We start from the raw sequence: 25,465 nt of genomic DNA on the forward strand, positions 1-25,465 counted from the left end.
TTTATAGTTAATTTATTGCTCCAAACATAAACTTGGAGCAATGATTTACTGAGGAACTATTTTTTTGGGAGCATGCTCTTGCAGGGAGTTCGCCGCCCCACCTGCCCATATGGACGGACTTATGACATCATTCTGTGGACATCCAAAATATTTGATGACCCTTTGACCTCAGGGGGGCGTCAAACAAGAAGTGAGCTAATTTCTCTGCAAGGCCTTCATGCATCCAAACCAAACTTGGCTCAGTCTTATGAGCGGATGCTTGTTTACATTGTGTCTCTGTTAGGGATATTGTTCTGAATACCCCTATGTATTTGTGTCATTTGTTCTGTCAGGCAAACTGTATCGCACCCTTACCTCTGGGTGGGGTCATTTTTCCATTTGGTAAACATTGACGCATACTCGCATAATGCTCTAGTTCATCCCACCAGCCGTCGTTAATACCGATTACCGAGACGGTCGTCATGTAGCCGCCTGGCCGATTATGTCCTCCCGGCCGATTACGTCCGTCCGGCGGAATAAGTTTATTATGCTTGACATTATGCTTGACACCCACATTGCTGCTCGCAGCTATATTTGTTATTAATATTATTCTAACACATGGCATAGCGTTCATTCATGCAGCCCCTTTGGATTTTTTTTTTTTCCACAATCCACATCATCATCATAATATTTCAATTAGGCAAATCGTTTGCATGTTTTTCCTGTGTATAGCCTACTGGTGTGTAAGCTTAGGTTGCAGTTCCGACCTGCCATGGTACATCAAAATAACAACACCAACTGCGCTATCCGCCATTGCACTTATACCAGGTATTTGTCGGTCAGTTGCGCAACTGCTTTATCAGTCTGTAAAATAGCACCATGTATCATTTATGCTGGAACACGCCTCTGCTTTTTGCCGACACGCCACTCAGGGCGCAAGTTTAGTGGCGCAGGTTTGTTGCGGGGGAGAATCGGCTTTGCACCGGGTGCAAACTAGCAAAGATACATGCGTCGGTGTAGAAAGTCAATTGCGATGGATGCAAGATAGGGCCCATTGTGTCAAATAATTTTGTTTCCTACTCTCATTTAAATGATTCACTTACACTTGAAGCTAAATGGTCCACTTTACTACCGCTGGAGTTGAATGAATCACAGACTGCAGCAGAGTAGACCGTTTGTGACTTTTAAAGGGTAGGATGTTAAACGTGGCAAAAGTGAAGATTTGAATGTGTGTGTGTGTGTGTGTGTGTGTGTGTGTGTGTGTGTGTGTGTGTGTGTGTGTGTGTGTGTGTGTGTGTGTGTACTCTGAGTATTCTGTACTCTAAGTACTCTGTCCACTCTGAGTACTCTGTACTCAGGGTGGACAGAGCTAAGAACTCTCTGTCCATGCTTCATATTTTAAGAATGACTTTTTCTTCTTGTGTCTTCTTGTATACTTGAGTGACTTTTAAGGTACTTAGGACAGAATGTACAGTTGTTATATTTGTAGTGCAGTATTATGATTACATTATTTAGACAGGAAGACGGCCTTCTTGGTTAGTGAAGGTGTTTAAACGCCATCTTGTACTGGGTCTTGTTCTCTGTGTTTCTGTCTGTGTTATTTTGCATATTATATAATACTGTTTATGCGAGACAGCTTTGCTTTTTGCTGTAGGGGTCTCTGTGCGGGCTTGGCGCACCAACAAGGTATTATAAGGCCAGGTGTGTGTTTTTCAGGTGAAGAGGCAAAGACAGACTAGAGGCATTGGTTGAAAAAAGTATTGAGACCTCTTATTAAGACCGTTTTTTTTCTCTCTTTTAGTTGTAAAATAACTGCAGTCATTTTTTGAAGTCGCAAGTTTTTGAAATTGTTAGAGGCGAATGGAGACGACCTCGGCTGCTGTTCCCACGGCCCAAATAAAGAACAGCCGAGACGCTTCTAGTAGGCCTAAACCTTTGACCATGGGCGCACACACTAGCATAGCATACACTGGCTTAAAACATGTAGAGAAAATATAGAAACAGCGGTTTGATTTGGCCTCAATTGGCTACGGATGCGACCTTGGGATGAACAACTAAACAACTTGGCCTATCCTGCATCTCTATCCTTTGTTTTGTGCTTTGGTCTTTCCAGCAATTATTTTCTTCATGAACTGAAACACAACACTGCCAATGTGGCAGTTTCAGGCGCAACAGGGATTTCTAATTGTTACTGTACAGTAGCGGAGTCTAGTCTCAGGAGCTGAACCATCACTACGGTAGGGCTAAGAAGGTTCTACGAGCGATTCAGACCAACCATACCAACGAACGACGTACGGAAGAGATTCGTAGAAAATATTTTTTCGGGAAACAAGCGAAATGTTATGGTAGAACTTGAAGTCGAGGTTACGAATAACGTAGCATTAAAAAGGCTCTAAGGTTTCGGGAAACCGGGCCCTGGTTGTGATGTCATACCATATGTGGAAGTCCATATATGGTCCTGCCTTCAGAGCGGTTTAACCAGCACAGGGAGCAGTCTGTATGATATCTGCTAACCTGAGAATAAACACTGAGTGCTCGTAGAAACAATATGTAGTTGTGTTTGTGTCCAGGTCTCCGGTCTACTATGGATGAGGAGAGAGAGGCGGAGGGCCTACCTCTAAGACCGCTCTGTCTGGGGAACATGGCCGCCGGAGAAAAGCTAAGCGGTAAGAAGAGGATCTCTCTGTCTGTGACTGTTGTCCATCTCAGAGCTCAGCAGTGATGACTCCATCATTAGTCTGAGTAACAGCTATATATAATAATCTGTCTGGGGAACACGGTCAACTTATCAGACACATTTGAAGCCCTTTGAGACCTTATGTGTGGAATGATAAATAGTTATTAAAGAGTGTATCAGACACTTCTGGGCAGCATCTCCACATCTTTCCCCTCCTTGAGAATGAGAGGGCCGATGAATCTGCGTCAAGGAAAGACCACCCTGCCTCTCGTCCAAAGAGACAGAGACAACAGCCCCCTGGGACCGGAAATACACAGCTCATATGAAAGCAGAGAATAAACACTGAGTGGACGTAGAAACAAGGAGTTGTGTTTGTGTCCAGGTCTCCAGTCTACTATGGATGAGGAGAGAGAGGAGGGGGGTCCTACCTCTAAGACCACTCTGTCTGGGGAACATGGCCGCCGGAGGAAAGCTAAGAGGTAAGAAGAGGATCTCTCTGTCTGTGACTGTTGTTCATCTCAGAGCTCAGCAGTGATACATCATGACTCCATCATTAGTCTTAGTAACAGCTGTGTGTGTGTGTGTGTGTGTGTGTGTGTGTGTGTGTGTGTGTGTGTGTGTGTGTGTGTGTGTGTGTGTGTGTGTGTGTGTGTGTGTGTGTGTGTTGAAGCCCAGAGCAGCAGCAGAGAGCAGACTCCCCTGGACCCTGCTGTGCATGCAGCATGAATAGCATACGTAACCTGTTCACAAAGAGGAAGAAGAAGAAGAAGAAGAAGGAGAAGCCAATGCATAGACAAAGGTATGGATTTATCAGAAATTATAGAAATACAGTGTCTATCCTACATCCAAAAACCTTTGTTTCCCTTGAAGAGACCAGCAGGAGAGAGCAGACTCTCCTGGACCCAGCTGTGTCTCCATGAAGAGGGACCAATCTACGCCTCAACCTCCTGAACATAAAGATGGACAACCCTCTAGAGAGGAGAGGTAGGAGTTTCAAACAGAAACACATACTGTGTGTGTGTGTGTGTGTGTGTGTGTGAGAGTGTGAGTGTGAGTGTGAGTGTGTGTGTGTGTGTGTGTGTGTGTGTGTGTGTGTGTGTGTGTGTGTGTGTGATATTATATGTACTTAAGTATTAAAAGTAAAAGTACAATTAAATACTGTTGATAAAAAAAGCAAATCAACAAATGTTTGCAGATTTCAGATATATTGGAACTTTCAAAATGCATAAACTATAACATCAATACACAGGGTCGTTCCTCACAATCCTCTCAATCCTCCCTCCTTCGCTTACAGTACCTGTTCTTAATTGACATCATCGTTAAATTTTTAATTTTAACTTTGATTCGATGATAAGGCGTTCTGGCAATATTAACCATTTAGCTGTAATCTCTCTCATTTCAATAAACTGAGAAAGATTTTTGAAATCAAAAGTCATTAGTTAGTAGTTGAGTAGTCCTGCAATAAATGATCAAATGAAACGACATCCACAAATCCTAACTTCCAGGTGGTTCTTGTTTCTCATTAGGATGCAGGAGAGAGCAGACTCCCCTGGACCCAACTGTGTCTCCATGAAGAGTGACGGGTCTATGGGTCTACCTCCTGACCTTAAAGATGGACGCCCCTCCAGAGAGGAGAGGTAGGAGTTTCGAACAGACGATGAAAACAGACCGGTTTATTGTTATCAGACTCTGCTGATACTGATGTTTACAAGTCAGGAAAACTATGTGTGTATGTGTGTGTTCTCCACAGACACCAGGAGAGGTCAAAGGTTACCAGTGCTCAGTCTGTACAGCATCAAACAGAGATGAACCAGGAGGAACTGGCCAACACACTGTGGGGCGGTAAGAGAATCTTACTTTGAAGACAGAGGTGTCGTGTTGTTTTAGAAAAGGTCATCGAATCAGGATCACTTTTAACTCACTTTATTTGGTAAAGTTTCGGTATGATATCTATGTAGATGCCCTGCCTGGAGCGTTCCGCCTCTAGAGTGTCTCCCCTGTTCTGGGTCGTGCTCCCTCTTAGATACTGGCTATGGTGTTGAGCGCCCGACCCCTACCTCTTCGTATGTGTGATGGTGCTGCCATCTGGTGGCTTTGTGCGGTTCTTACAGTTTATATGCTTGGTCCGGCTGCCTTGTGACTATGTGCGGATATTACAGCTTATATGCTTGGTCCTGCTTCCTTGTGGCTATGTGCAAATATTACAGCTCGTTATTATATGTGCTGATTTGCGTCACAAAGGAGACAATTATTTTGAAGGGCAGAAGAGACTCTTACTTTGAAGACAGGTGTTTCGGCATCTTGTCCTACCTTCTTTCAAGACGCCGCGCGAGCCCAGGCGAGGGGGTATTTCAGACATACGATCCAGTTTAGTCAAACAAAATCTAACGAAAATAGGATCTCTTGTCCTTCTAATTATAACAAAAAAGATATTATCCTAAAGTGTATGCGAGTTTCAGTGTGAATGCAAACGAAAGGGTTAAATTCAAGCGTGTATCTTTGTATATAATTCGTATCGGCTATTCTTATTCGTGTTCGTGTTCATGTTTGTATTCGTGTTTGTATTTGTGTTCGTATTCTTGTTTGTATTCGTCGTCAAAAAGCGATTTCGCTCCCGACTGTGGCTGGTAGTAGTTGATATTATATGCCGTTTGGGTCCATTCCTATCTGAACACACTTCCGGTTGGGGAGGGTGGGGGTGGAGGGGGGATCCCGATTCACAGAGGTACTTCCTGTTTACGTTTTATGACGGGTCATAAACATAGTTTAAAAAGGGGGCGACGGCTTGGTACCTATGTGTGCGTGGGTCCATTACCTATTGGACAGGCGTCTATGACGTCGGGGCCTTAGGTGTGAATGTCTACAGAGGGGCTGCTATCAGGCATAAATATACGGGGCCCCTTGATACGGGAGCGTACGACCTCCGACCCTGACGTTAGCCACACTATTCTAAGATAGTAAACGCGTCGTAGCAGCTGGAAGAAAAAAAACAACAACAACAACGATCCGTCCTGCACTACTATGCCGACTGACTGTAAGTATTCATATGAGTGTATTATGATTATATTATGACTATGTCTATGTGAATCAGCTGTTTATATCTGACCGAAGCAGCGATTACTTCACAGCGATTCGCGGTCCCGGCGGTGAGAGCGTGAAACAGCAGCAGGGTCCACGTGGAAGTATGTTTGTTTGTTTTTATAGTAGTGTGTAATATATAGTTCCATAACACTCTCTCTATCATTATTATTATTAGTTATGGTATATTCATGTAGAACAACTATTAAATTTGTGTTTTCCCAATGTGTAACAGGTTTGCAGGATATTCGGCTCAACAGACCGATTCTAGCAGACCAGACTAATGTGCTGACAAGCGGTAGTTTTGGTAAGTTGTTAATACGTCCGCCATTAATATATCTATAGGTGTATTACCAAAATAAAATATCTATTAATTTAACATCTAAAACAACCAAACCTAACCCCTGAATACTCTTGTATTTTGTTTTTGATCCACGTTTAGTACCTATCGAGGCCAATGTCATTCAGCGAACCCCCGGACCAAGTCGACTGTCCAAGAAGAATTTGAAAAGATCGGCGGGGGTAGTGGTGGCTATACCCTGCCCACCACTGACCATAGAACAGCTACAAATTCCTTATAAAAAGGCTCGCAAGGATGCCACACATAATGGTTTAACTCCGGAGAATTTTACCCAGGTTATACAGGCAGGCATAAACCCACAAATTGCTCAACATGGAGCGGCATGGTCTGATGCCAAACACTGCGTGATCGGGGAAGTGGAGGTGCATGTGTCTGAGTCGCCTACAGACACCGTCACAGTGCAACCGGATGGGACTATACAACACGGTAGGAAATTCAATGAAAAAAAGCATGTGTATATTCTATAGAGTGTAATGATTATGATGGGATTGATACTGATTTCTTTTCTTTTTTTTTCTATTACAAACAGCCCATGGAGATCCCCAGTGTGCGCCACCAGCAGGGCTGACCGTCAATGATTGGGCTGGTCTTGACGACATCCTGGACGCGTCCTGGAATTCATCGCTGCTGGAACATAGCGACTTCACTCCAGCTCTGTGGGTCGACTCTCCAGCTACATCCGTAGAGGCTACCACCAGTGCAGAGCCTGTACAACACCACCAGCCTGCAGGTCCTGCATCTGGATCCCTACACACCATTCAAGCCCCTATCTGCGACTCTCCGTGTATCGTGAGTCCCATCGCTCATGAGGTAGCGGTGCTGCGGCTACCAGCCGGTCCCGCAATTGCTGATGGTGAATACCGTGCTGTGCTGCGAGATGCTAAATTGCGTAAAGAATTTGCTGATAAATTAGCCGTGTTAACTGCAACGGTGGCTGTAAACTCCTTAGCCATTGATCGTCAGAGTAAATGTGGTGACAGTAGATATCAGGCTCTCGAAGAGCAGACGAAGCAGTCCTTCATCGCTATCAGGTTCGAAAATGCGCGTGATCGTATGACTGCTGAATCCCCAAACACTGAGACCAGTAATGGACGTGCAATTGTGGTCCTTCAACGTAAGCATTTGGCGGCCGAGGCAGCTGTGCGTGGCAACACGCAGGGCATAGCGAGAATTAGCTCAGAAGAGGTGTTAAGAGCTTCTAAAACCGCTCGAAAATTATGGTTAATGGAATCTGCTAGCGAAGCCAACCTCAATGCCTATCGGGCAATGTGTACCGAGATGTCTGTGATGAATGACACACTAGCAAAGCTTACGGTGAATGCTATTATTTGATTTGTGTTTTTGTTTTTAATGTTTTTTTTCTTTTATCTCGTGGAGAGGGTATTTTTTTTTGTTTTAAACTGCATGCAATAAAACTTTTTTTTTTTTAATATCTGACTAATTAACGTTTTTTTTTTAAATATAATTTTTATATATATATATATATATATATATATATAATTTTATTTTATTTTCTATCTATCGGCATTAAAAAAACTATAGCCGTACACTATGCATAACGCCATTAACCCTAGAAAAAGGAAATTCAAATCTATAGACGGTAATCCCAAGAGACGGCGTAGATCTGATAGTGGGGGTAGCATTATGAATTTAGAACTTGAAGAGATGACAATGCGGTATGACGCAACCGGCGATACGTCTCATTTGTCGGGCGTAGGCCATGTGGTGGGTGGGAGCATGTATGCAGAAGGTTGTTTAGACAGGCGGGAAATATGTGTTGGCGTAGATAGAACTAGACGGGTGTTAATTGCAGCTGATGCATGGGGTCGTAGCATGGCTAATGCTCTATATCAGGCAGCACAGATAAATGTTTCGAACGAACCATGTCTAGATGATGTGGTGGGGCTAGAGGCACCAGGAGATTTAGACACAAGGGGTGTGTTGTATGCGGGGGCAAACACACGAGATGTACTTAACGCTGTCGGGGGGCGGTTGGATAGTGCACAAGAGAGTCTATACATATCCACACAGATCGATGTATTGCATGGGTCGCCACGTGATGAAGGGATTGGCGCGGGTTTTCAGGACCCCCCGGCTGTGGCAGGGGTCCCTATAGAGTCGAGGGGTGTGGTGTATGCGGGGGCAAACACGCAAGATGTACTTAACGCTGTCGGGGGGTGGTTGGATAGTGCACAAGAGAGTCTATACATATCCACACAGATCGATGTATTGCATGGGTCGCCACGTGATGAAGGGATTGGCGAGGGTTTTCAGGACCCCCCGGCTGTGGCAGGGGTCCCTATAGAGTCGAATATACAGGTCGGTGGTGGTGGCGGTGGTGGTGGCGTGGGGGGTGGTGGTGGTGGCGGTGATGGCGATGCTGTTGTTGACGATGATGGCAGTGGTGACGGTAGCGGTGTGGGGGATGGAGGTGCTGGTGATGGTGCTGCTTATGATGGTACACAGGTGCCTGCTGTAACGGGGGAAGATAATGACGAGTTGCATACCAGATTATTTCCCCGGTTTAACGGCTTTGAGGTTAGACAGTCCATTGACCTGAGAAGTATATCCCTTGCAAATTTACAGGAGGTCCCTGATTTGATCAGGGAGAGGCTGTCAGATGTCATAACAAGCTGCTCGCAAAGTGCAGCCGATGGTAGTGTCTTAAACGTGGTGCTGAGAGGTCCTTCATTGGCCTCTGATGTACAGGCTGTGCTCGTAACGGGTGACGATTACAATGAGGATTTGTTTATGGAGCATATTAGCCAAGTCATACAGAGCAACGACACAGGTCTGACGGATGATGTGCTAGAGCTGGTGGTCACAGGGGTCCACAACAAACGGGGTGGGGCACGTTTGAAGTTAAAAAACATTCCCTATGATGAAATCATACACAAGAAGAAGCTAAGTCTCTACACACCGAGTAATACTCACGACAATTTGTGTTTCTCACTATGCATGACACATTTTCTGCATGAGAGGGTAACCGGGGGCGACACAGCGGCCAAAGAGACTAATTTGGAGGCGGCTCGCAAATTACACAGGGATCTGGGGTTTGCCCCAGATCACCCTGTGGGTTTCTCGGATGTTTCCAAATTTGAGAGACATCTAGATGTTAAAATCCTGATATTTCATCATAATGATTCATTCAGGAAGCTGGAGATGTTCCAGACACATACGGACCAACATCCAAAAACAGTATGGCTATACCTCCATGATAGCCACTATCATTGCATAGAGAACAGAACGGCATTCTTTGGTACGGGATATGTGTGTGAATATTGCTACAAGGCCCATGAGGGAATTCTATTACACAAATGCCCGATCCATTGCAATGTGTGTCTGACAGTGTGCGATAGACTATCAGGTCGCACGATAAAGTGCAAGGACTGTAGTCGTATATGCCGCTCGCTGGTCTGCTACAACACACACAAGAAGCATTCTGCCAAACATGACATGATACCTTGTGAAAAGCTCAAATACTGCGATCGTTGTTGTAGACAGTATATCATATCGAAGAAGAAGAAGAAGAAGAAGGGGGTGGGGGAGGGGGATGAGGAGGAGGAGGAGGAGGAGGAGGAGGATGAGGAAGGTGACGATAATGGTCACGTATGCAGCGAGGCAAAGTGTCGTAACTGTGGGGAGCCGAGGCCCGATGATGGAGTACATGATTGCTATATCCAGCCATACAAAAAGAAAAAGAAAAAGAAACGCAGGGGGGGTCCATCGGATGACTCTGATGACGACGCTCCGCCTAATAAATACATATACTATGATTTCGAAACGCGCGTGCATGATGGTCGTCACGAAGCAAACTGTGTGGCGGCTATTACGTCTGAAGGCATAGAATGGTATGCTACCGGTCTAGATTGTGTAAGAGAGTTTGTGAAACGCTACAGGACAGGGGAGTATACGTTGTATACATTTGTGGCACACAACGCGTCGGGCTTTGATAACTATATCGTCCTGGACTACATGACCAAGCAGGGTATTAAACCCGTTTTAGTCATGAAGGGTAGCAGAGTCATTTTGATGCGTGATGACGCCTACCATCAGAGATGGGTCGACTCATTTAGCTTCTTGCCCATGCGATTGGCTAATGCACCGGCGGCGTTGGATTTTGACGATATGGCAAAAGGTAATTTTCCGCATAAATTCAACACACGGGCCAACGAGTCTTATGTCGGTGCCTACCCTGAGATCTCATATTATGGATATGATTCCATGACTAGCGATCAAAAGACAGATTTCGCTATTTGGTACAGATCTGTACGACACAAAAAATTTGACTTTCAGAAACAGCTGCGTCTCTACTGTGTCAACGACGTGAGGATCCTATACAAGGCGTGTAGGATCTACAGGGAAAATTTCATAGAGTGTGCCGCTATAGACCCCTTGTCCTATGCCACTCTGGCTTCGGCGTGCATGGCCACCTTCAAAAAGTCGTTCTTGAAGAAAAACGTCCTGGCACTGACCTACGAGGGTGTCTATCAGAAAAAGCAAAAGTCGTTCTCATGCGCATCCATCCAGTGGCTTGAATATCTATCCCACTCCAATAACATGGAGATTCGGCATGCTCTCAACCATGGAGAGGCTAAATATGGACCATTCTTCCTAGACGGACATGCACCGTCTATAAACACAGCCTATGAATTTGCAGGATGCTTTTATCATGGGTGTGAACAGTGCTACAACGCTGGCCACCAGAACCCTGTCCTCAGGAAGACCTATGGCGAATTGTGGGTGCAGTTTCACCTCAAAGTCGAGGCTCTCAAAAGAGATCATGGTTTAAGAGTTGTGGTCATGTGGGAGTGTGAGTGGCACCGTCTGAAAAAGACCAATGCTGCAGTGCAGGCATTCTTGGCTACTCTGAAAATACAACCTAGGATTGATCCTCGCGACTCTCTCTATGGGGGTCGCACCAACGCCATCAAAATGTATCACAAGGCCGTGCCCGGTGAGAAAATACGCTACTATGACTTTACCTCTCTCTACCCCACAGTACAGGCACGCTGTCCTTATCCTGTAGAGCACCCCCAGATCATTTTCAGGAATTTTGGTCCTTTGGATGGGTATTTCGGCATCATCAAATGCACCGTGTTGCCCCCCAGAGGTCTTTACCATCCTGTGCTCCCCTACAGGTGTCATGGAAAGCTGATGTTCCCCCTCTGTGGTACATGTGCCACTGAGCTCAATCAGACAGACGCGTGTCATCACAGCAACGATGAACGGGCTCGGACAGGCACCTGGGTGACTTTTGAGCTACAAAAAGCGGTCGAAATGGGTTACGTGTTAATCCAAATGCATGAGGTGTGGCACTACCCCAAACGGTCAGAGACTCTGTTTAAAGGGTATGTCAAAACGTTTCTCAAGCGTAAACAGGAGGCTTCAGGATACCCCAGCACAGTGGACACTGCGGAGAAACAGCGAGCGTATGTGCAAAACTATCTGGCAAAGGAGGGTATACAGTTGGATCACAACAACATATGTGTGAACAAGGCCATGCGTAATTGCAACAAGTTGATTCTAAACAGTCTGTGGGGTCGCTTTTCACTACGCCCAGACCTACCCACGTGTGAGCTAATTTCTGACCCTGAAAGGTTCACTCAGCTCATGTTTAGCGATAGCTATCACATTAGTCACTTTTGCTTTATCTCTGATGAAGTAGCCCTTGTACAATGGAAACATGTAGATGCACGTCTCGCGAGGGCGCGGGATGTCAACGTGATTGTGGGGGCTGTGACCACCCATGCCAGGCTCATGCTCTACGATCTTCTAGACAAACTACAGGAACGTGTCCTCTATTGTGACACAGACAGCATCATTTTTGTTTCTAAGGAGGGTGATTGGGTACCCCCTTTAGGCCCTTATCTGGGCGACTTGACCGACGAGCTAAATGATGGTGATCTGTATGGTACCGAACAGGAGGATTACATTAGCGAATATGTCTCAACAGGTCCTAAAAGCTATGCATACCACACCCGTGACCACAAGTCTGTCGTCAAAAGCAAAGGGGTGACTTTAAATGCAGCAAATGCTGAAGTGGTCACCCAGCAGACCCTGAAATGTCTATTGGATGATTTTGTCAACCATCGGCCTCAAACCCTCGACATCACCACCACCGTAGATACCATCCAGCGAGATAAGACTAGGTTTCTGCTTAAAAATGCTACTGTAGTTAAACGGCTTAGGGTGGTTTACAACAAACGCAGGGTCTTCCCCGACTACACCACGCTTCCTTACGGTTATTAACTATTTTGTTTATTGTTTTTCTCTTTTTCACATGATCCATGTTTTTTTTTCTTCTTCTTTTTTACATGTAGTTTTCAAATGATCCATGTTTTTATTCATTTTATATTTTTTGAGGGGGTATGCATATTGTGTTAAGAATTGTTTCATGTTCATGCTATTAGCTATTTTGTTTTTTATTGTTTTCAAATGATCCATGTTCTCTTCTTTCATCTTTTGTATTTTAATCATTTCTGTATTTTGGGGGGTATTCATATTGTATCTGTATATACTCTTTTATGCATCATGTATTAATGATGAATGACTGTGCTAATAATCATGTTGGTGTTAATAAAGAATGTTAACTGTCAAATGTTTCACGGTTCTATGGTCACAATACATCCGTCCATCAGAGGGGGTGCACACAGACCGCAGAGATGGCTGCTGTACACACTACGTTCGACCCTAGACTTCAACACCCGTTCAGCATGGTAGTATCGGGACCTTCAAACAGCGGCAAAACCTACTTTGTCAAAACAGTCATTGAAAATATGGATCGGTTATTCTCAGAAAAGATTGAAAATATAGTATATGTTTATTCATGCTGGCAGCCCATATATGATGATTTGCTTAAAATAAGGAACATTCACTTTGTAGAAGGGATCCCCAAATCTCTATGTGATGATGCAATCTTACCAGTCCATACTAGAAATCTGCTCATTATTGACGACTTGATGAACGATGCATGCAATAATATAGAGGTTCAGTACGTTTTTACCAAATATGTACACCATCGTAATCTCAGCTGTATGTATCTGGTTCAGAATTTATTTATGCAGGGTAAAACCAGCCGTACAATTAGTCTAAATACCAATTACATGGTTTTGTTTAAGAACCCTCGTGACAAATATCAGATTATGTTGATAGCCAAACAGATGTTTCCATGCAAGACAAAATATTTTCTAGAAGCCTTTAACGATGCTACCGACATGCCTTACGGCTATCTACTTGTAGACTTTAAAGCCATTACCCCCGACAACATGAGACTTAGAACAGATATATTGTCAGACCGGCATGTTGTATACACTCAGAGAGCCAAAGTGATTAGCCCAAAAGACCATGTCCTCACGTATAAGTAGAAATCGTGAGCGTCTTAAGCAGCTATATAGCGCGCCTCCGGCCCAGCGTAAAGTTATCCTCAGGACAGCCAACACCGACTTTATCAACTCGCTGTGTGAAATAGCCTTGAACATTTTACAAGGCAAAATACCTCTGACTCCACGCCAGCATACGAAATTGCGTAGACGAAAGAAGGACCTCAGAATACTCGCCAATAAAAATGTACTAATATCTAGAAAGAAAAGACTAATCAATCAGACTGGTGGATTTCTACTACCCCTGCTGTCTGTGGCCATACCGTTGTTTACAAGCCTGTTCTCAAGAGGAGGGTGATTATAATGGATCATACGCACAAGATGTATCTAGTTCCTCAACATCAGCTCGATGCCTTAAAGCATACCCAACCCAGGGATTCTGTTAGACAGACTGCTGAAAATGAGCTGGATAAGGCCATTGCGATGGTGTTGAACACTCCCGATACAGACCTATATGAAAAAGCGGCCAGGTACGGTGCAGTCCTGCAGCGTTATCTATCCATGGTAAAACAAGGGCAACGCGAGCAAGGAGAATTAACTCTGTCACTTGCTGAGGGGGACCCAGTTCATACGCCTATGTCGGCACGGCATGGTGTTGATGACGATGATGGCACCGGCGATCATATTTATAAGGATATAATGAAACATATACCCGTCAGAAGCAAGAGCAATACCCGACATATCCTGGACTCTTTAAAGAAATCTAAAAATGTTTCATGGACGGACAAGGGGGAGATCATATTACATGGCGAAACTATTAAGGGGTCCCATATGTTTGATTTGTTAAAGAATGTTACCGCCCCTTACAATGTTGTCGAATCTGTCAGACCACAGGGATGGAATGTATTTCTGAAATCTTTAGCCAGTAATAATATACCCCTATCGGCTATCCCTAATAAACAACTCAGGCAAACTGTAGACATGTATAAGCATGGCCCCGGCACTACGGACGCCAATGCGATGGCCTCCGCCCCTGGCTCATCCGATAAAAGGAGGAAACGCAAGCAGCCCTTGTCATCTATTACTTCCCCTGGAATGCATGTGGCTGAGTGGTTGCCATTTTAAATTATGTATCTAAATGTATGTTTTATCCGTAAAAATAAAAGAAAAACAGTACTACTAAAATGTAATCAAATTATTGTACTTTTATTATCAATACAGAAAACAATCATAACAACAACAACACATGCTACATGTTACATCCGCATACACATGACTGCACACACATCATATCATGCTCATTACAGACATTAGGTTGTACACGGTTAACAAAGTCATAAACCTTTTCATCATTACGGGGTAAATTATCCCCATACATTTTCAAAAACTTTTGATAGGATACCCCTTTTTGCATATTAAACAAGAAAAAAACACAATGATGCCCACATGCTGTACTTGACGGATCCTGGACCTGTTGTGTAGAATGATCAACATCTATACAGTGCTGATCGAGAAAACGCTGTATGGTCTCAGGAAACTCAGAGTATGAGGGTGGGTTGCCGTAGGAGTCGAAAAAGTAACCCCGTCTCTCATCAGTAATATAGATGGCTAGCCAATGCGCACCGGCCATATGTGAAGGTTCGGTGTTGACCACCATCATAGCAGGCCTCTGATGAATTTCCCGGGGTAGGTGATTACACGGTAACGCGCCGAGAAAATATGCCTTGTGTGCCATTTTCTGACACACGGCTGTCAGCTCTATAGTATTCATGTCGCACCGCCTTTTTCAGCAATAGTCCAACAGCACCTGTCGTCTATTTGATATTTCTATAACAGAATCATAAACTGCATAACATATCAAATTGACCGTTGTAGCCAATGCTGCTCTGAATCGTGCCTCTAGCCTCACATTCCCTGTTCTGACTAGCGATACATGTTGTCCACAGCCCTCATCTGCCTCAAGGTTGAAACAAAATAATGCATACCCGTCCCCGAATTCCTTATGATTAATAGCTATTTCTCTATCTTTGAGCTGACGACCTGTAGCCTGAATGAGCTGGAAATATTCTCGAGTATATAGGCCATTTCTAAAGTCAGGCTGAAAGGGTTTAGAGGGATATGCCTGACCGTCGCAATATAGGGATAAGAACTCAATGCCGAAATGCTGGAATCTGAAAGGATTCCTGGCATAGCTCCCTGTGAATGCTTCGTTATTCACAAAACCTATAATAACCATCTTGGGTATTTGTCCTAGAAATAGATTATCCTGTGTACATATACGGCTGCCCGCAGCGATGGATACATTCTTTAGACATACCCTATCAACAGGGTATTTAACGTTAGCCTGGTTTAACGCACGGGCATGTGCCAGCTTGACGCCTGGTGCTACCGATACCTTTTTAATGAAAACATTTGCAGACACTATAGAGACACGGTATTCCACACCCCCATCGGACATGAGACAGAAATCATTTTTTGCTCTAATGAATCTCATGCGGAGATCAACTCCGTTAATCAACAGTTTCTCCTGAAAAAACATATCGACGTGTATAGGGGATATCAGCTCCACTATACGACTTCGCCCTGTATATTCACTCCTAGTCGTTAAGCCTAGATTGAGACCTCCAGGAAGAATCTCGTCCATATGTCCATGTGTGTCTTTCTGGAATAGACCACAACCAAATTGGGTGTCTAATGTTCCGTTTCCATAGTTTAGCAGGCATTCTATTATGCCTCTGTACGGATAGGTGTTTGACGACTGGGTGATAAGCCTATCACCCAGAGTAATATCTACTTGGGAGAATAACGTGCATTCTGGATAGTTAATCAGTCCAACGGGTGCCGCCGGCGCCAAGTCTGTTCCGTCAGGGTTAGTAATCTTGACCCGTAGGTGTAAATACGTATTGTTCAGATCAATATAGTCTTCGCTACTGGCCGACACAAAGAACTCTATGGGTCCACCATCTGTTAGCGCCGATAGCGGGGGTATTTCAATATATGTACTTTTTTCTATCGATGTCTGCGTCATCGGCAGGGAGAAGAGATCCAGCTCGCTCTTAATGCATTCGTCTGACATGTTATGTAGCAACGCCATTGTTATTCAACCCTCCTGCTATACTAGATGAATATATCGTTAGCTGCCCCTCTAATACGACGGGATGCCACCTTCCTGCTCCTTTTAGGTTTGGGTCTCTTTTTGATAGATGCCAATCTTTTATTCTGTTTACGACGTCGTGCCGGTGCACGGGTACGCCCACATCCTATAGGCGGATACTTTGTTGCTCTTCGGGCATATACCCTCATGCCTGCCCCCTGCTGTTTGGGCGTAGATGCAGCATGGGCTATGTTGGTCATAACGTCGCCTATAATATGTTTAGCAGCAGTCTTCAGATGAGGCTTTGCTATACTAACCCCTCGCCTAAATAACGGAATAGCCATTCTAAAGAGGCTACGGAACATCCCTCCGATGCCGGCTCCATATTGTGTGCTGCTACCCTCATAGCCAGGTAGCCCACTCCCTGCTTGGTTTAAATAATACTGAACATATTTGTTCTCGTCGTAAGGCGGTCTATACCCCCTCATCCCTATAGACGGTACTACGGATTCTACTGTTTTACAGGTCTAAAATGCAGCTTGAGTATCACTTTGCCGTATGTGAATTTTATATTTGTATTCTGGTCAGACTTTAGATCGATTTCAATATCTCCAAGAGGGTCTCGGGCTACGTGTACGTAATGCGGCTTGTCGAACATGTGAATGCAGTGTCTCCTGCTGGTGTCGGTTATATTAATACTCCTTAGCAGGGGGACATAACTATCTCCGACCAGCTGATGGTCGACAATGTCGCTATATATGAACATGTTGTAACACCCGCCGTGAATATCGGTGGGATGGGGGGCATATGCTGCATACGATTTATGGGCCTGTAGCTTGACACCTGTATCGAAACCCAGCATAGCAGCCAGTTTTCCTCTAAAGACGATAGATAGGTGATCGTCTCCTTCTACATAAATGCGGTTTCTAATACCTTCATGATGTAGTATAACTTTACTGCCAGGATTGTATTTGGTCCAAGTCTTGTTGATTTGTAGTAATAACGATCCGATACTCTCATAAAGCCCACCAACTAATAGACATGATGTCCTATGACCCGTTTTACCATCGTGAACGGTCATCGTAGCGTCCTCGGTAGGAAAACTATGCCAGCTGCATGGGTACTGAGCTTCAATTAGGCCTACTTCATAGGGCTGCTTGGTGTGTATAGATTTTGCTAATTTAGTTCTAAAATTCCATATCTTATTTTGCGGGTAGATCCCTGCCGATGCATTACTCGCTAGAGTCACATAGAACCCTCCAGACACCTCCTTATCCATCGTACACTCTGGTTATAATGGAATGTATGTCTCTTGTATGTCTCTTTATGCATCGACTAGTGTCTTTTCAGCTATCCATGAATTGAATGCCTCCGGCCAGCCCAGCCATTTGACATATACCAGATTCTTAGACCCCTCCCTTTTTCTATCTATAATCTTTTCTATTTTATACACTTTGTTTTTAGACACTATAACTTTTTGTAGCTCTTTCTCATAAAATGTTCCCTGGACGGGGGCGTCTGCATATTCATGCAGCTTATAGACTGGAGGACACCTTGCAATGCGCTGCGATATTACAAAATATTCATCTGTAAACGTCTGCTCATACCCCTTTCGAAATGTAGCTTTGACTTTTGAAATTCTAACCGTGTCACCAACATCGTATCTAAACACCACCATCGGCTCTTGAGCGGTTTTGTATAGCGTATTAAACACTGTTTTCTCATTATCTTTATCAACACTGGCCGGGGTCATTTTTATCGATCTATGATATGAATGGTTATAAGCATGGACCATATCCTGTAGTTTATCCACATATCGTTTGGAGTTGGCAGCTGTTAAATATCTCCACATGCGGGTTTTCAGAGTCCTGTTGAAGCGTTCCACTATACTGGCCTTGGTCTCGTTAGATGTAGAGAAATGTTTGACATTGTACCGCTCCATCAAACGCTGAAAGATCTTGTTATAAAATTCTTTGCCAGCGTCAGTCTGCAGTTTATCGGGGGACCGCCCTTCACCAAGAATATCATCAAAAGCTTTAGCGACGTCGATAGCCCTCTTGGATGGTAACGGACGAACCCATGCATGTTTTGAGAATACATCGATGCACGTCAACAGAAAATGCACACCATCATTTTCGGATGCATACTCTGCCATATCCACTAAATCAGCCTGGAACTGTCTATCTATTCCACTAACCAATACTCTATTTCGGCGGAAATGTATCGGTGCAGGTACATGCAGGGTGTAGGGATCCTGCTTCAGCAACCATTTCTTGATATATTTTAGTGGAGGTACTGCACCCTCACTTTGCTCAAGGGCCGTTCTTAGTTTATTGATGCCGCCGTAACCCCCTGGTCCGGAGGGATCATAATAAGTCTTATGCAGCCGTTTATCCATGTCGTATGCATGCAACAAAAAACGAATACTGAAACACTGATCAGAGTTATCCATCCTTTTATTTAAAATGTCTGTCCACTCAAAACAATTCTCAGATAAAGTTTACATGCAGTTTTATTTTTCTGCACCATTTTACAAGCCATCATTCTAGCAGTTCTAATACCCTCGGCGTTTGAGGCATTATTCAACTTCAAGACATCCGATACAAAAGCACATATACACATGACATGTCCGATGGTAAAACAGTCACCATCGGGGAAATGGGTAAATATTTCAGCTAACATTTCATCAGTAGGTTTATCATGCAAGAATTTCATGACCAGATCATTCCAACCCTTATACGTACATTTGATATAAGCATTATGTTGGACATACGTATCATTTTCTATGGCAGCATACATCAAAACGGATAGTCTATCCGATACAATCTTGCTATCCGCATCATAGGCATAAGAAAACAACACCCCCATTATAAACGCCACCCACCACCACCAGGCTTTGGTTTGCAAAATGACAATGTAGGGCGCCACATTTGTATGGCTTCATGTATCAGAAGCAGATGTTCATCGGACACTCCTTCGGTGGTCAATGAATCCAGTTTTTCGGTATCATAGGTATTGCCTATTAAATCACATAGATAAGATTCGACCACGCCATAGATTTTTCCGGGGGACACAGTCAACCCTGTAGTCTTCTTTAAAACAGTTTCTAAAAGTAGCAGGAAGGGGTGTCTGTCCAGGATAACACAAATGTCCTGGTAGTGGGATTCGTAGTGATGATGTGACGCCCCCTGCAGGCATGAATGGCGTCGTTGACTTGGGCAATCACACTGGCATCCCCAGCAGACCGCTTGCTTCTGATGGCTGATGATGGCTACCACACAGACCCCCGTGGTAAATCGCAGAACAGCCAGCGATGTAGGGTTTAAACGGATCTGTGTTGATACAGGCCATCCGTCATCTCTCATAGCAGTGTCCACCTCCAGCTCACTGTCCTCTCCGATGTGTAGGAAGGTCAGATTCAATCCGGTCAGATAGACGGCATACTCATGAAGCCAGTGGGGTCCGGGTTGTACAGCCTTTAAATCAGCAGTCTCCATAGCCACACCCCCACCTTGCACATGTTCATCATTGACCTGTGCTGCATAGCGTATCAAAAATATACCATCAGAATATGAAAATAAAAAACACACACAACACCCACATATTAAAATAAGGTATAGCCTATCAAAAAAACACATTTAAAAAGGAAAATAAAACCATCCCTTAATACTACTAGCATGTACCCCACCTTCTTATACATTGCTGACATTTTCTAACGCTAGCATAACCCTAAACATACTCAAACACACCATGTACCCCCTCATCAAACCCAGACGACTCAAACAGGCACATTCGGCATTCATCATCAGTTGCGCTCCATGGTTCTTCATTCGTCTTAGCCAAAGAATCAATCTCTGCAAAAATTCCACGTAGTGCAGACAGATCAGCCCACTGCATGAAAAAGACATTATCAAAATAATCAGCAGCTTCTAAAACACTGGTGCGTAGAGGAGAGCTACCGATGCAATGCATATCATAGCACTGTGGTAGCTCGTCTGTATCAACACCGCGTCTGAAAAAAATGAAATCCTGTGGTCTCTTCGTATGATAGTTTGCATCCATGCGATGAATCCTCGATTCATACTGAAAGGTGCATGCCAAACGATGTTGAATCCTCGGTTCATACTGAAAGGTCCAACGGTATTCATGGGGTCCCCCATGCCATGTACCCTCGTCGCCGTCTAGCATGGGGCATAAATTCTCCAAGAAAAAATTCCACTCGTGAACGTTCATCCGCCACTCTGTAGCACAATCTTTAACTTTCAAAATAACACAGCCATCGACCCATGATATTACATACTCCAAGCCGTATTCGCCAACGTGGGTGAATGAATCCCCGGCACTCCGGTCTCTCAAGCCTAAAACAGGCCTCATTCTTTTGAGTGGAGCATTAAGCAGTACCGCATCTCCACAACTATCGACATAGTTAGACACAGGCGTACTAGCGTTGGACATACCATCAGGCATCTGGTTTTCAATGTCCTCATTGCTCGACACAGAGTCGTCCATGGCGGGGGAAGACAATGGCGACGGGGTACGAGGGCCCCTATACAACCAATAAGGACTATCTGATCTATGGGTTTCTTCTGATGAGCAGTCCATGTCGAATGAAAAGAATACTGCAGACAACTTGATGAATGCGGGGACCCTACAGCAGCCGTCGCCCCCTTTTTAAACCATGTTTATGACCCGTCATAAAACGTAAACAGGAAGTACCTCTGTGAATCGGGATCCCCCCTCCACCCCCACCCTCCCCAACCGGAAGTGTGTTCAGATAGGAATGGACCCAAACGGCATATAATATCAACTACTGCTGGTGTTTTCCTTATGCGGCCCCCTAATGGGCCTCACATCCTGTCTACCTATCTTGAGTTCCAGGAGGCATCTCAAACCGACATTAAAGTGCCAGCAGAGGGAGTTTATTTTCCATAAAATAAAACTAAGAATAAATTGGCCCTAACAACAAGAGAATTTCTAATTTTAAGAACGGTATGAGAATATTATTTCTTCTGTTCAGACTAAATTTTAACTTTTTAACTTCAATGTGGAGATACCTCTTTGGGGTTAAATGGTTTAATCCCGATACAGTATGTAGGGTTATTGTGGGGTTATCAGGTTAAATGGTTTGATCCAGATATGGAGGGTCATGTTGGAGGTATCAGGTTAAATGGTTTGATCCGGGTTGGAGGGTCATGTCTGAGGTATCAGGTTAAATGGTTTTATCCAGATATGGAGGGTCATGTTGGAGGTATCAGGTTAAATGGTTTTATCCAGATATGGAGGTTTATTGTGGAGGTATCAGGTTAAATGGTTTAACTATCTGACCCACTTGATTTATACCTCTATGTTGCCATGATTTGTTTGTTAATGTTTTTCCCGCTTTTAATAGGGGTTACTCCAAATAGGGCATGAAGGTAAGTATGCTCCATTGAAAGGGAGACGCTTCTGTATAACTATTACCTCACAGGACAATTTAATAAGAGGATTGACTATTTTCAAATTGTTTTTTGGGTAATACCATAAAGCGGTGAGGGAGAAAGATTTGTCTTGGTTGGTTAAAATTGTTTCCTCAACCCATTTCCAACTCCCTAACTCACTCTGGCCTGTATAGGCCCACAACAAAGGAAACCTAGCATTATAAACAAGTTAATAAGAATAAACTCCCAATCCACCTCTTTACCTTGATCTGGATAATCTTTTGTAGCTGATTCTTGTTTTTTTATTACTCCACAAGAAATCTTAGAATATTTTATTCATTTCTTTGAACCAGTAAAGAGGGAATTTAAGAGGAATTGCTGATATAAGAAATAATAATCTTGGAGTGTGTTTACAAATATTTAGAGCAACAATAAAGGTGTTAAGGTCTATTACTTGCATCGGAAGTTACCGTGCCACGCCTTGTAGTCACGTGACCTCAAGTTGAATAAATGATCTGAATTAGAAACAAGATTTAAATTAACTATCAAGGTTGTTCGTTTTAAGGACATTTTTTTATGTTGTGAGTGAACAAGTTGGTGCAACAAACGGTTTTATATTCATCCCAATAAAGATGAGTTTAATGAATCAAGTATCGTGTTTGCTCATTGTCATTTCATATTGCCTTTTGATTTCTCTTCCAGGGGAGCTTCGAAGGATCCGTTCTGAATTTGTGAAGGGAGTTTCAGACCCAGTTATCAAAGGTCTCCTGGATGACCTTTGGCAACAGAAGGTGTTTAGTACTGAGGAAAAGGACTACGTGATTGAGGACCAGAAGAGCAAAGTGGACCGAGCACGTTGTCTGATCGACATGGTGATGGGGAAAGGGGAGAGAGCAAGTCAAGCGATGATTGATAGTATGAAGAAGAGGGACCAACACTTATGCTCCACCCTGGGTCTGATCTCTTCTCTTCCTGGTGTGGGTGAGTTGTTACCATGAATCTACTTTTTAAAGAAACGGTCTCTGCCAGCTTTGTTTGAACAAGAGGGGAGCTTGTTTGTCCTTTAATCCACTGGGATCCAGTGATTCATTATCATCCACTCGGGATTGCATTTGTGTGGAATACGACTTACTTTTTTGAGAGGTAGGGATTTTACTTAGTGCTGCTGTATTCCTTGGCTCAATGGTGTTATTGCTAGTTTGACAGGATACCTCTTTTAGTTTGGTGATCCTCACCTTAACCCCTCACACCCTTTTCTAAAGGGGTAAAACTAAATCCATATTTTTGTTGAGTGGTACATCGTTAGAAGGTGGAACTTGACCTGCCTGTGTGTGGATGGTCATTGTCTCTTTATAAAACCCGCTCTGCAGGGCAGGATCTGCCTGATGCAGGAGAGAATAAATATTACACTGATTGGCCCAAAGGTGGCGCTATAGCAAAAGTCCAAAAATGCAAACTTTGAACAAACATATCTAATAACCGCTTTCACTTAGAGTCATGATCGTTTGTTGACGCATGCATATCCTCATGGTGAACAAATATGCCTCAAGAACCCATGACTAAAATCCTTAAGGAGTCTAGGGTTTTTTACTTTGAAAAAAATACTTTAGCACCTATCATCTATTGACCAATGTCTTCAATCTGACATTAAGCAAAGTCTGTGCAATAAAAAAACTAAAGCACCCAGGAGCCATTGACTTCAAAAAAGGTTGTGGTTTAAAACGCATAAAGACTGAAATGCTTATATCAACATCAAATTGGACTCCTATGATCTTGAGTCCAATACAAAAGTTGTTCAGAATCAAATTCTGAACATGACAGTCAACATATTTTCAATTAGGGCGTGGCATCGTAATGGGCGTAGCCTGTGGCTAAAATCACCACAGTCCATAGAAGGAATGTTTGATTTGAGCGGGACCAACTTAGTGGCTGGAGACGAAAGTTCCAACTGCTCGAGTAAAATGAAGTTGATAGACAAAACAACATGGCTGGTAGAGGCTCAAAATCGTTCAAAATTAACTTAATGCCAAAAGGCAAGGTTAACTTAAACCAATCCTCATCAAAGTGGATGTAGTCAAAGGCACATGGGTCATGATGAACCCAGCCAAATTGTATGCATGTCGGGCTATTGGGAGCGGTAAAACAATGAACTGAAAATACAACCTCTCCAAATTGTACCCAGATCGGGCGATAGGGGGAGCTATATCAATTAACTGAAAATCCAGACTTTGAATGGGCATGCTATCTGACATTTTTCTTCTACAGTCATGAAATCTTGTAGACATTTGTACCTCCTCATGTTGAGCAAATGTGCCTAGGAAACACAGGACCTGTATCAAAATGGCGCACGTCAAAATTAGCCCAATCAATGATAAGTGACTAAAGGCGGGGTTAACTTCAGTCAATCATCACCGAACTTGGTGTATTAGGTAAAGGTTAATCAGGCTAAATGTCATCAAAATAGGACTGTAGGGAGCCCTAAAGTGAAATTTTCGCCTATCAACAGATCAAAGCTGATGCTATTCAAGCGTTGTCAACCGTATGCAAACAAAACCGCTATTAATTGTGTTTGTCAGGGTCTTAATGGTCTGCGTCGCAGTCTTAATGGTCTGTCAGGGTCTTCATGGTCTGCGTCAGGGTGGGGCTGGAAGATATACCGGTAGTACAATTTATACCAATATATTTTTGAAAGAGATATGTAGTTGAGAAAATATCGCCATACCAGTATATTATATATTATTTTGATGTTGCCTTGCGAGCAGTATTTTATAAGGCAAACATAAAGCAAATAAAGCAACACCAACTGCGCTATCCGCTAGGGCACTTAAACCAGGATTTTTTTGGTCAGTTGCGCAACTGCTTAATCGATCTGTAAGATAGCACCATGTATCATTTGCGCCAAAACACGCCACTGCTTTTCGCCGACATGCCTGCAGGGCGCAAGTTTAGTGGCGAGAGTCTGCTGCGGGGGGAAGTCAGCTTAGCGCCGGGTGCAAACTAGTAACGATACATGCGTCTGTGTAGAAAGTCAATTGCGCTGAGTGCAAGATAGGGCCCAATGTGAGACTTATGCATTTCAAACTTCACTGTGGAGACAATCTTTCTTCTTTGGGGTTAAATGGTTTGATCCAGATATGTAGGGTTATTGTGGGGGTATTAGGTTAAATGGTTTGATCCAGATATGTAGGGTTTAAGTGGGGGTATCAGGTTAAATAGTTTGATCCAGATAAATAGGGTTTAAGTTGGGGTATCAGGTTAAATGGTTTGATCCAGATATGTAGTGTTATTGTCGGTCAGTTAGTAAATGTATGGATGCATTGTTATTCGTCAAAGATGCTATTGAAAAATTTTGAAGATTCCTGCTCTGTAGAATGCTACGTGTTAGACTGTGGGCTTTTGGGATCTAACCCAAAACCTTCCAGCCTGGAGTCAAGCGTCAAGCGACGTTAATAATGATAGTGAATGAAGTTTCCTCTGACTTAGGATTTGTTCTAAATCACAAGTGTCCTATGGTGACTTTGGGGGTACTTAGGACAG

The 25,465-nt window shown here is 43.7% G+C and overlaps 1 protein-coding gene across 1 annotated transcript in view; it reads left to right on the top strand.

Moving 5' to 3' along the window:
• The first annotated feature begins 3,096 nt into the window (after positions 1-3,096).
• LOC115542969 (NLR family CARD domain-containing protein 3-like) overlaps positions 3,097-25,465 on the top strand; it is a 397,473-nt gene continuing 375,104 nt past the window's right edge. Inside the window, exons 1-4 of the mRNA XM_030355491.1 lie at positions 3,097-3,135; positions 3,327-3,455; positions 3,527-3,640; positions 4,183-4,293. The gene's annotated coding sequence lies outside the window, so the exon portion shown is untranslated. The remainder of the gene's footprint in view (positions 3,136-3,326; positions 3,456-3,526; positions 3,641-4,182; positions 4,294-25,465) is intronic.

Source organism: Gadus morhua, chromosome 4 (genome assembly GCF_902167405.1).
Source record: "Gadus morhua chromosome 4, gadMor3.0, whole genome shotgun sequence".
Lineage (NCBI taxonomy): Eukaryota > Metazoa > Chordata > Actinopteri > Gadiformes > Gadidae > Gadus > Gadus morhua.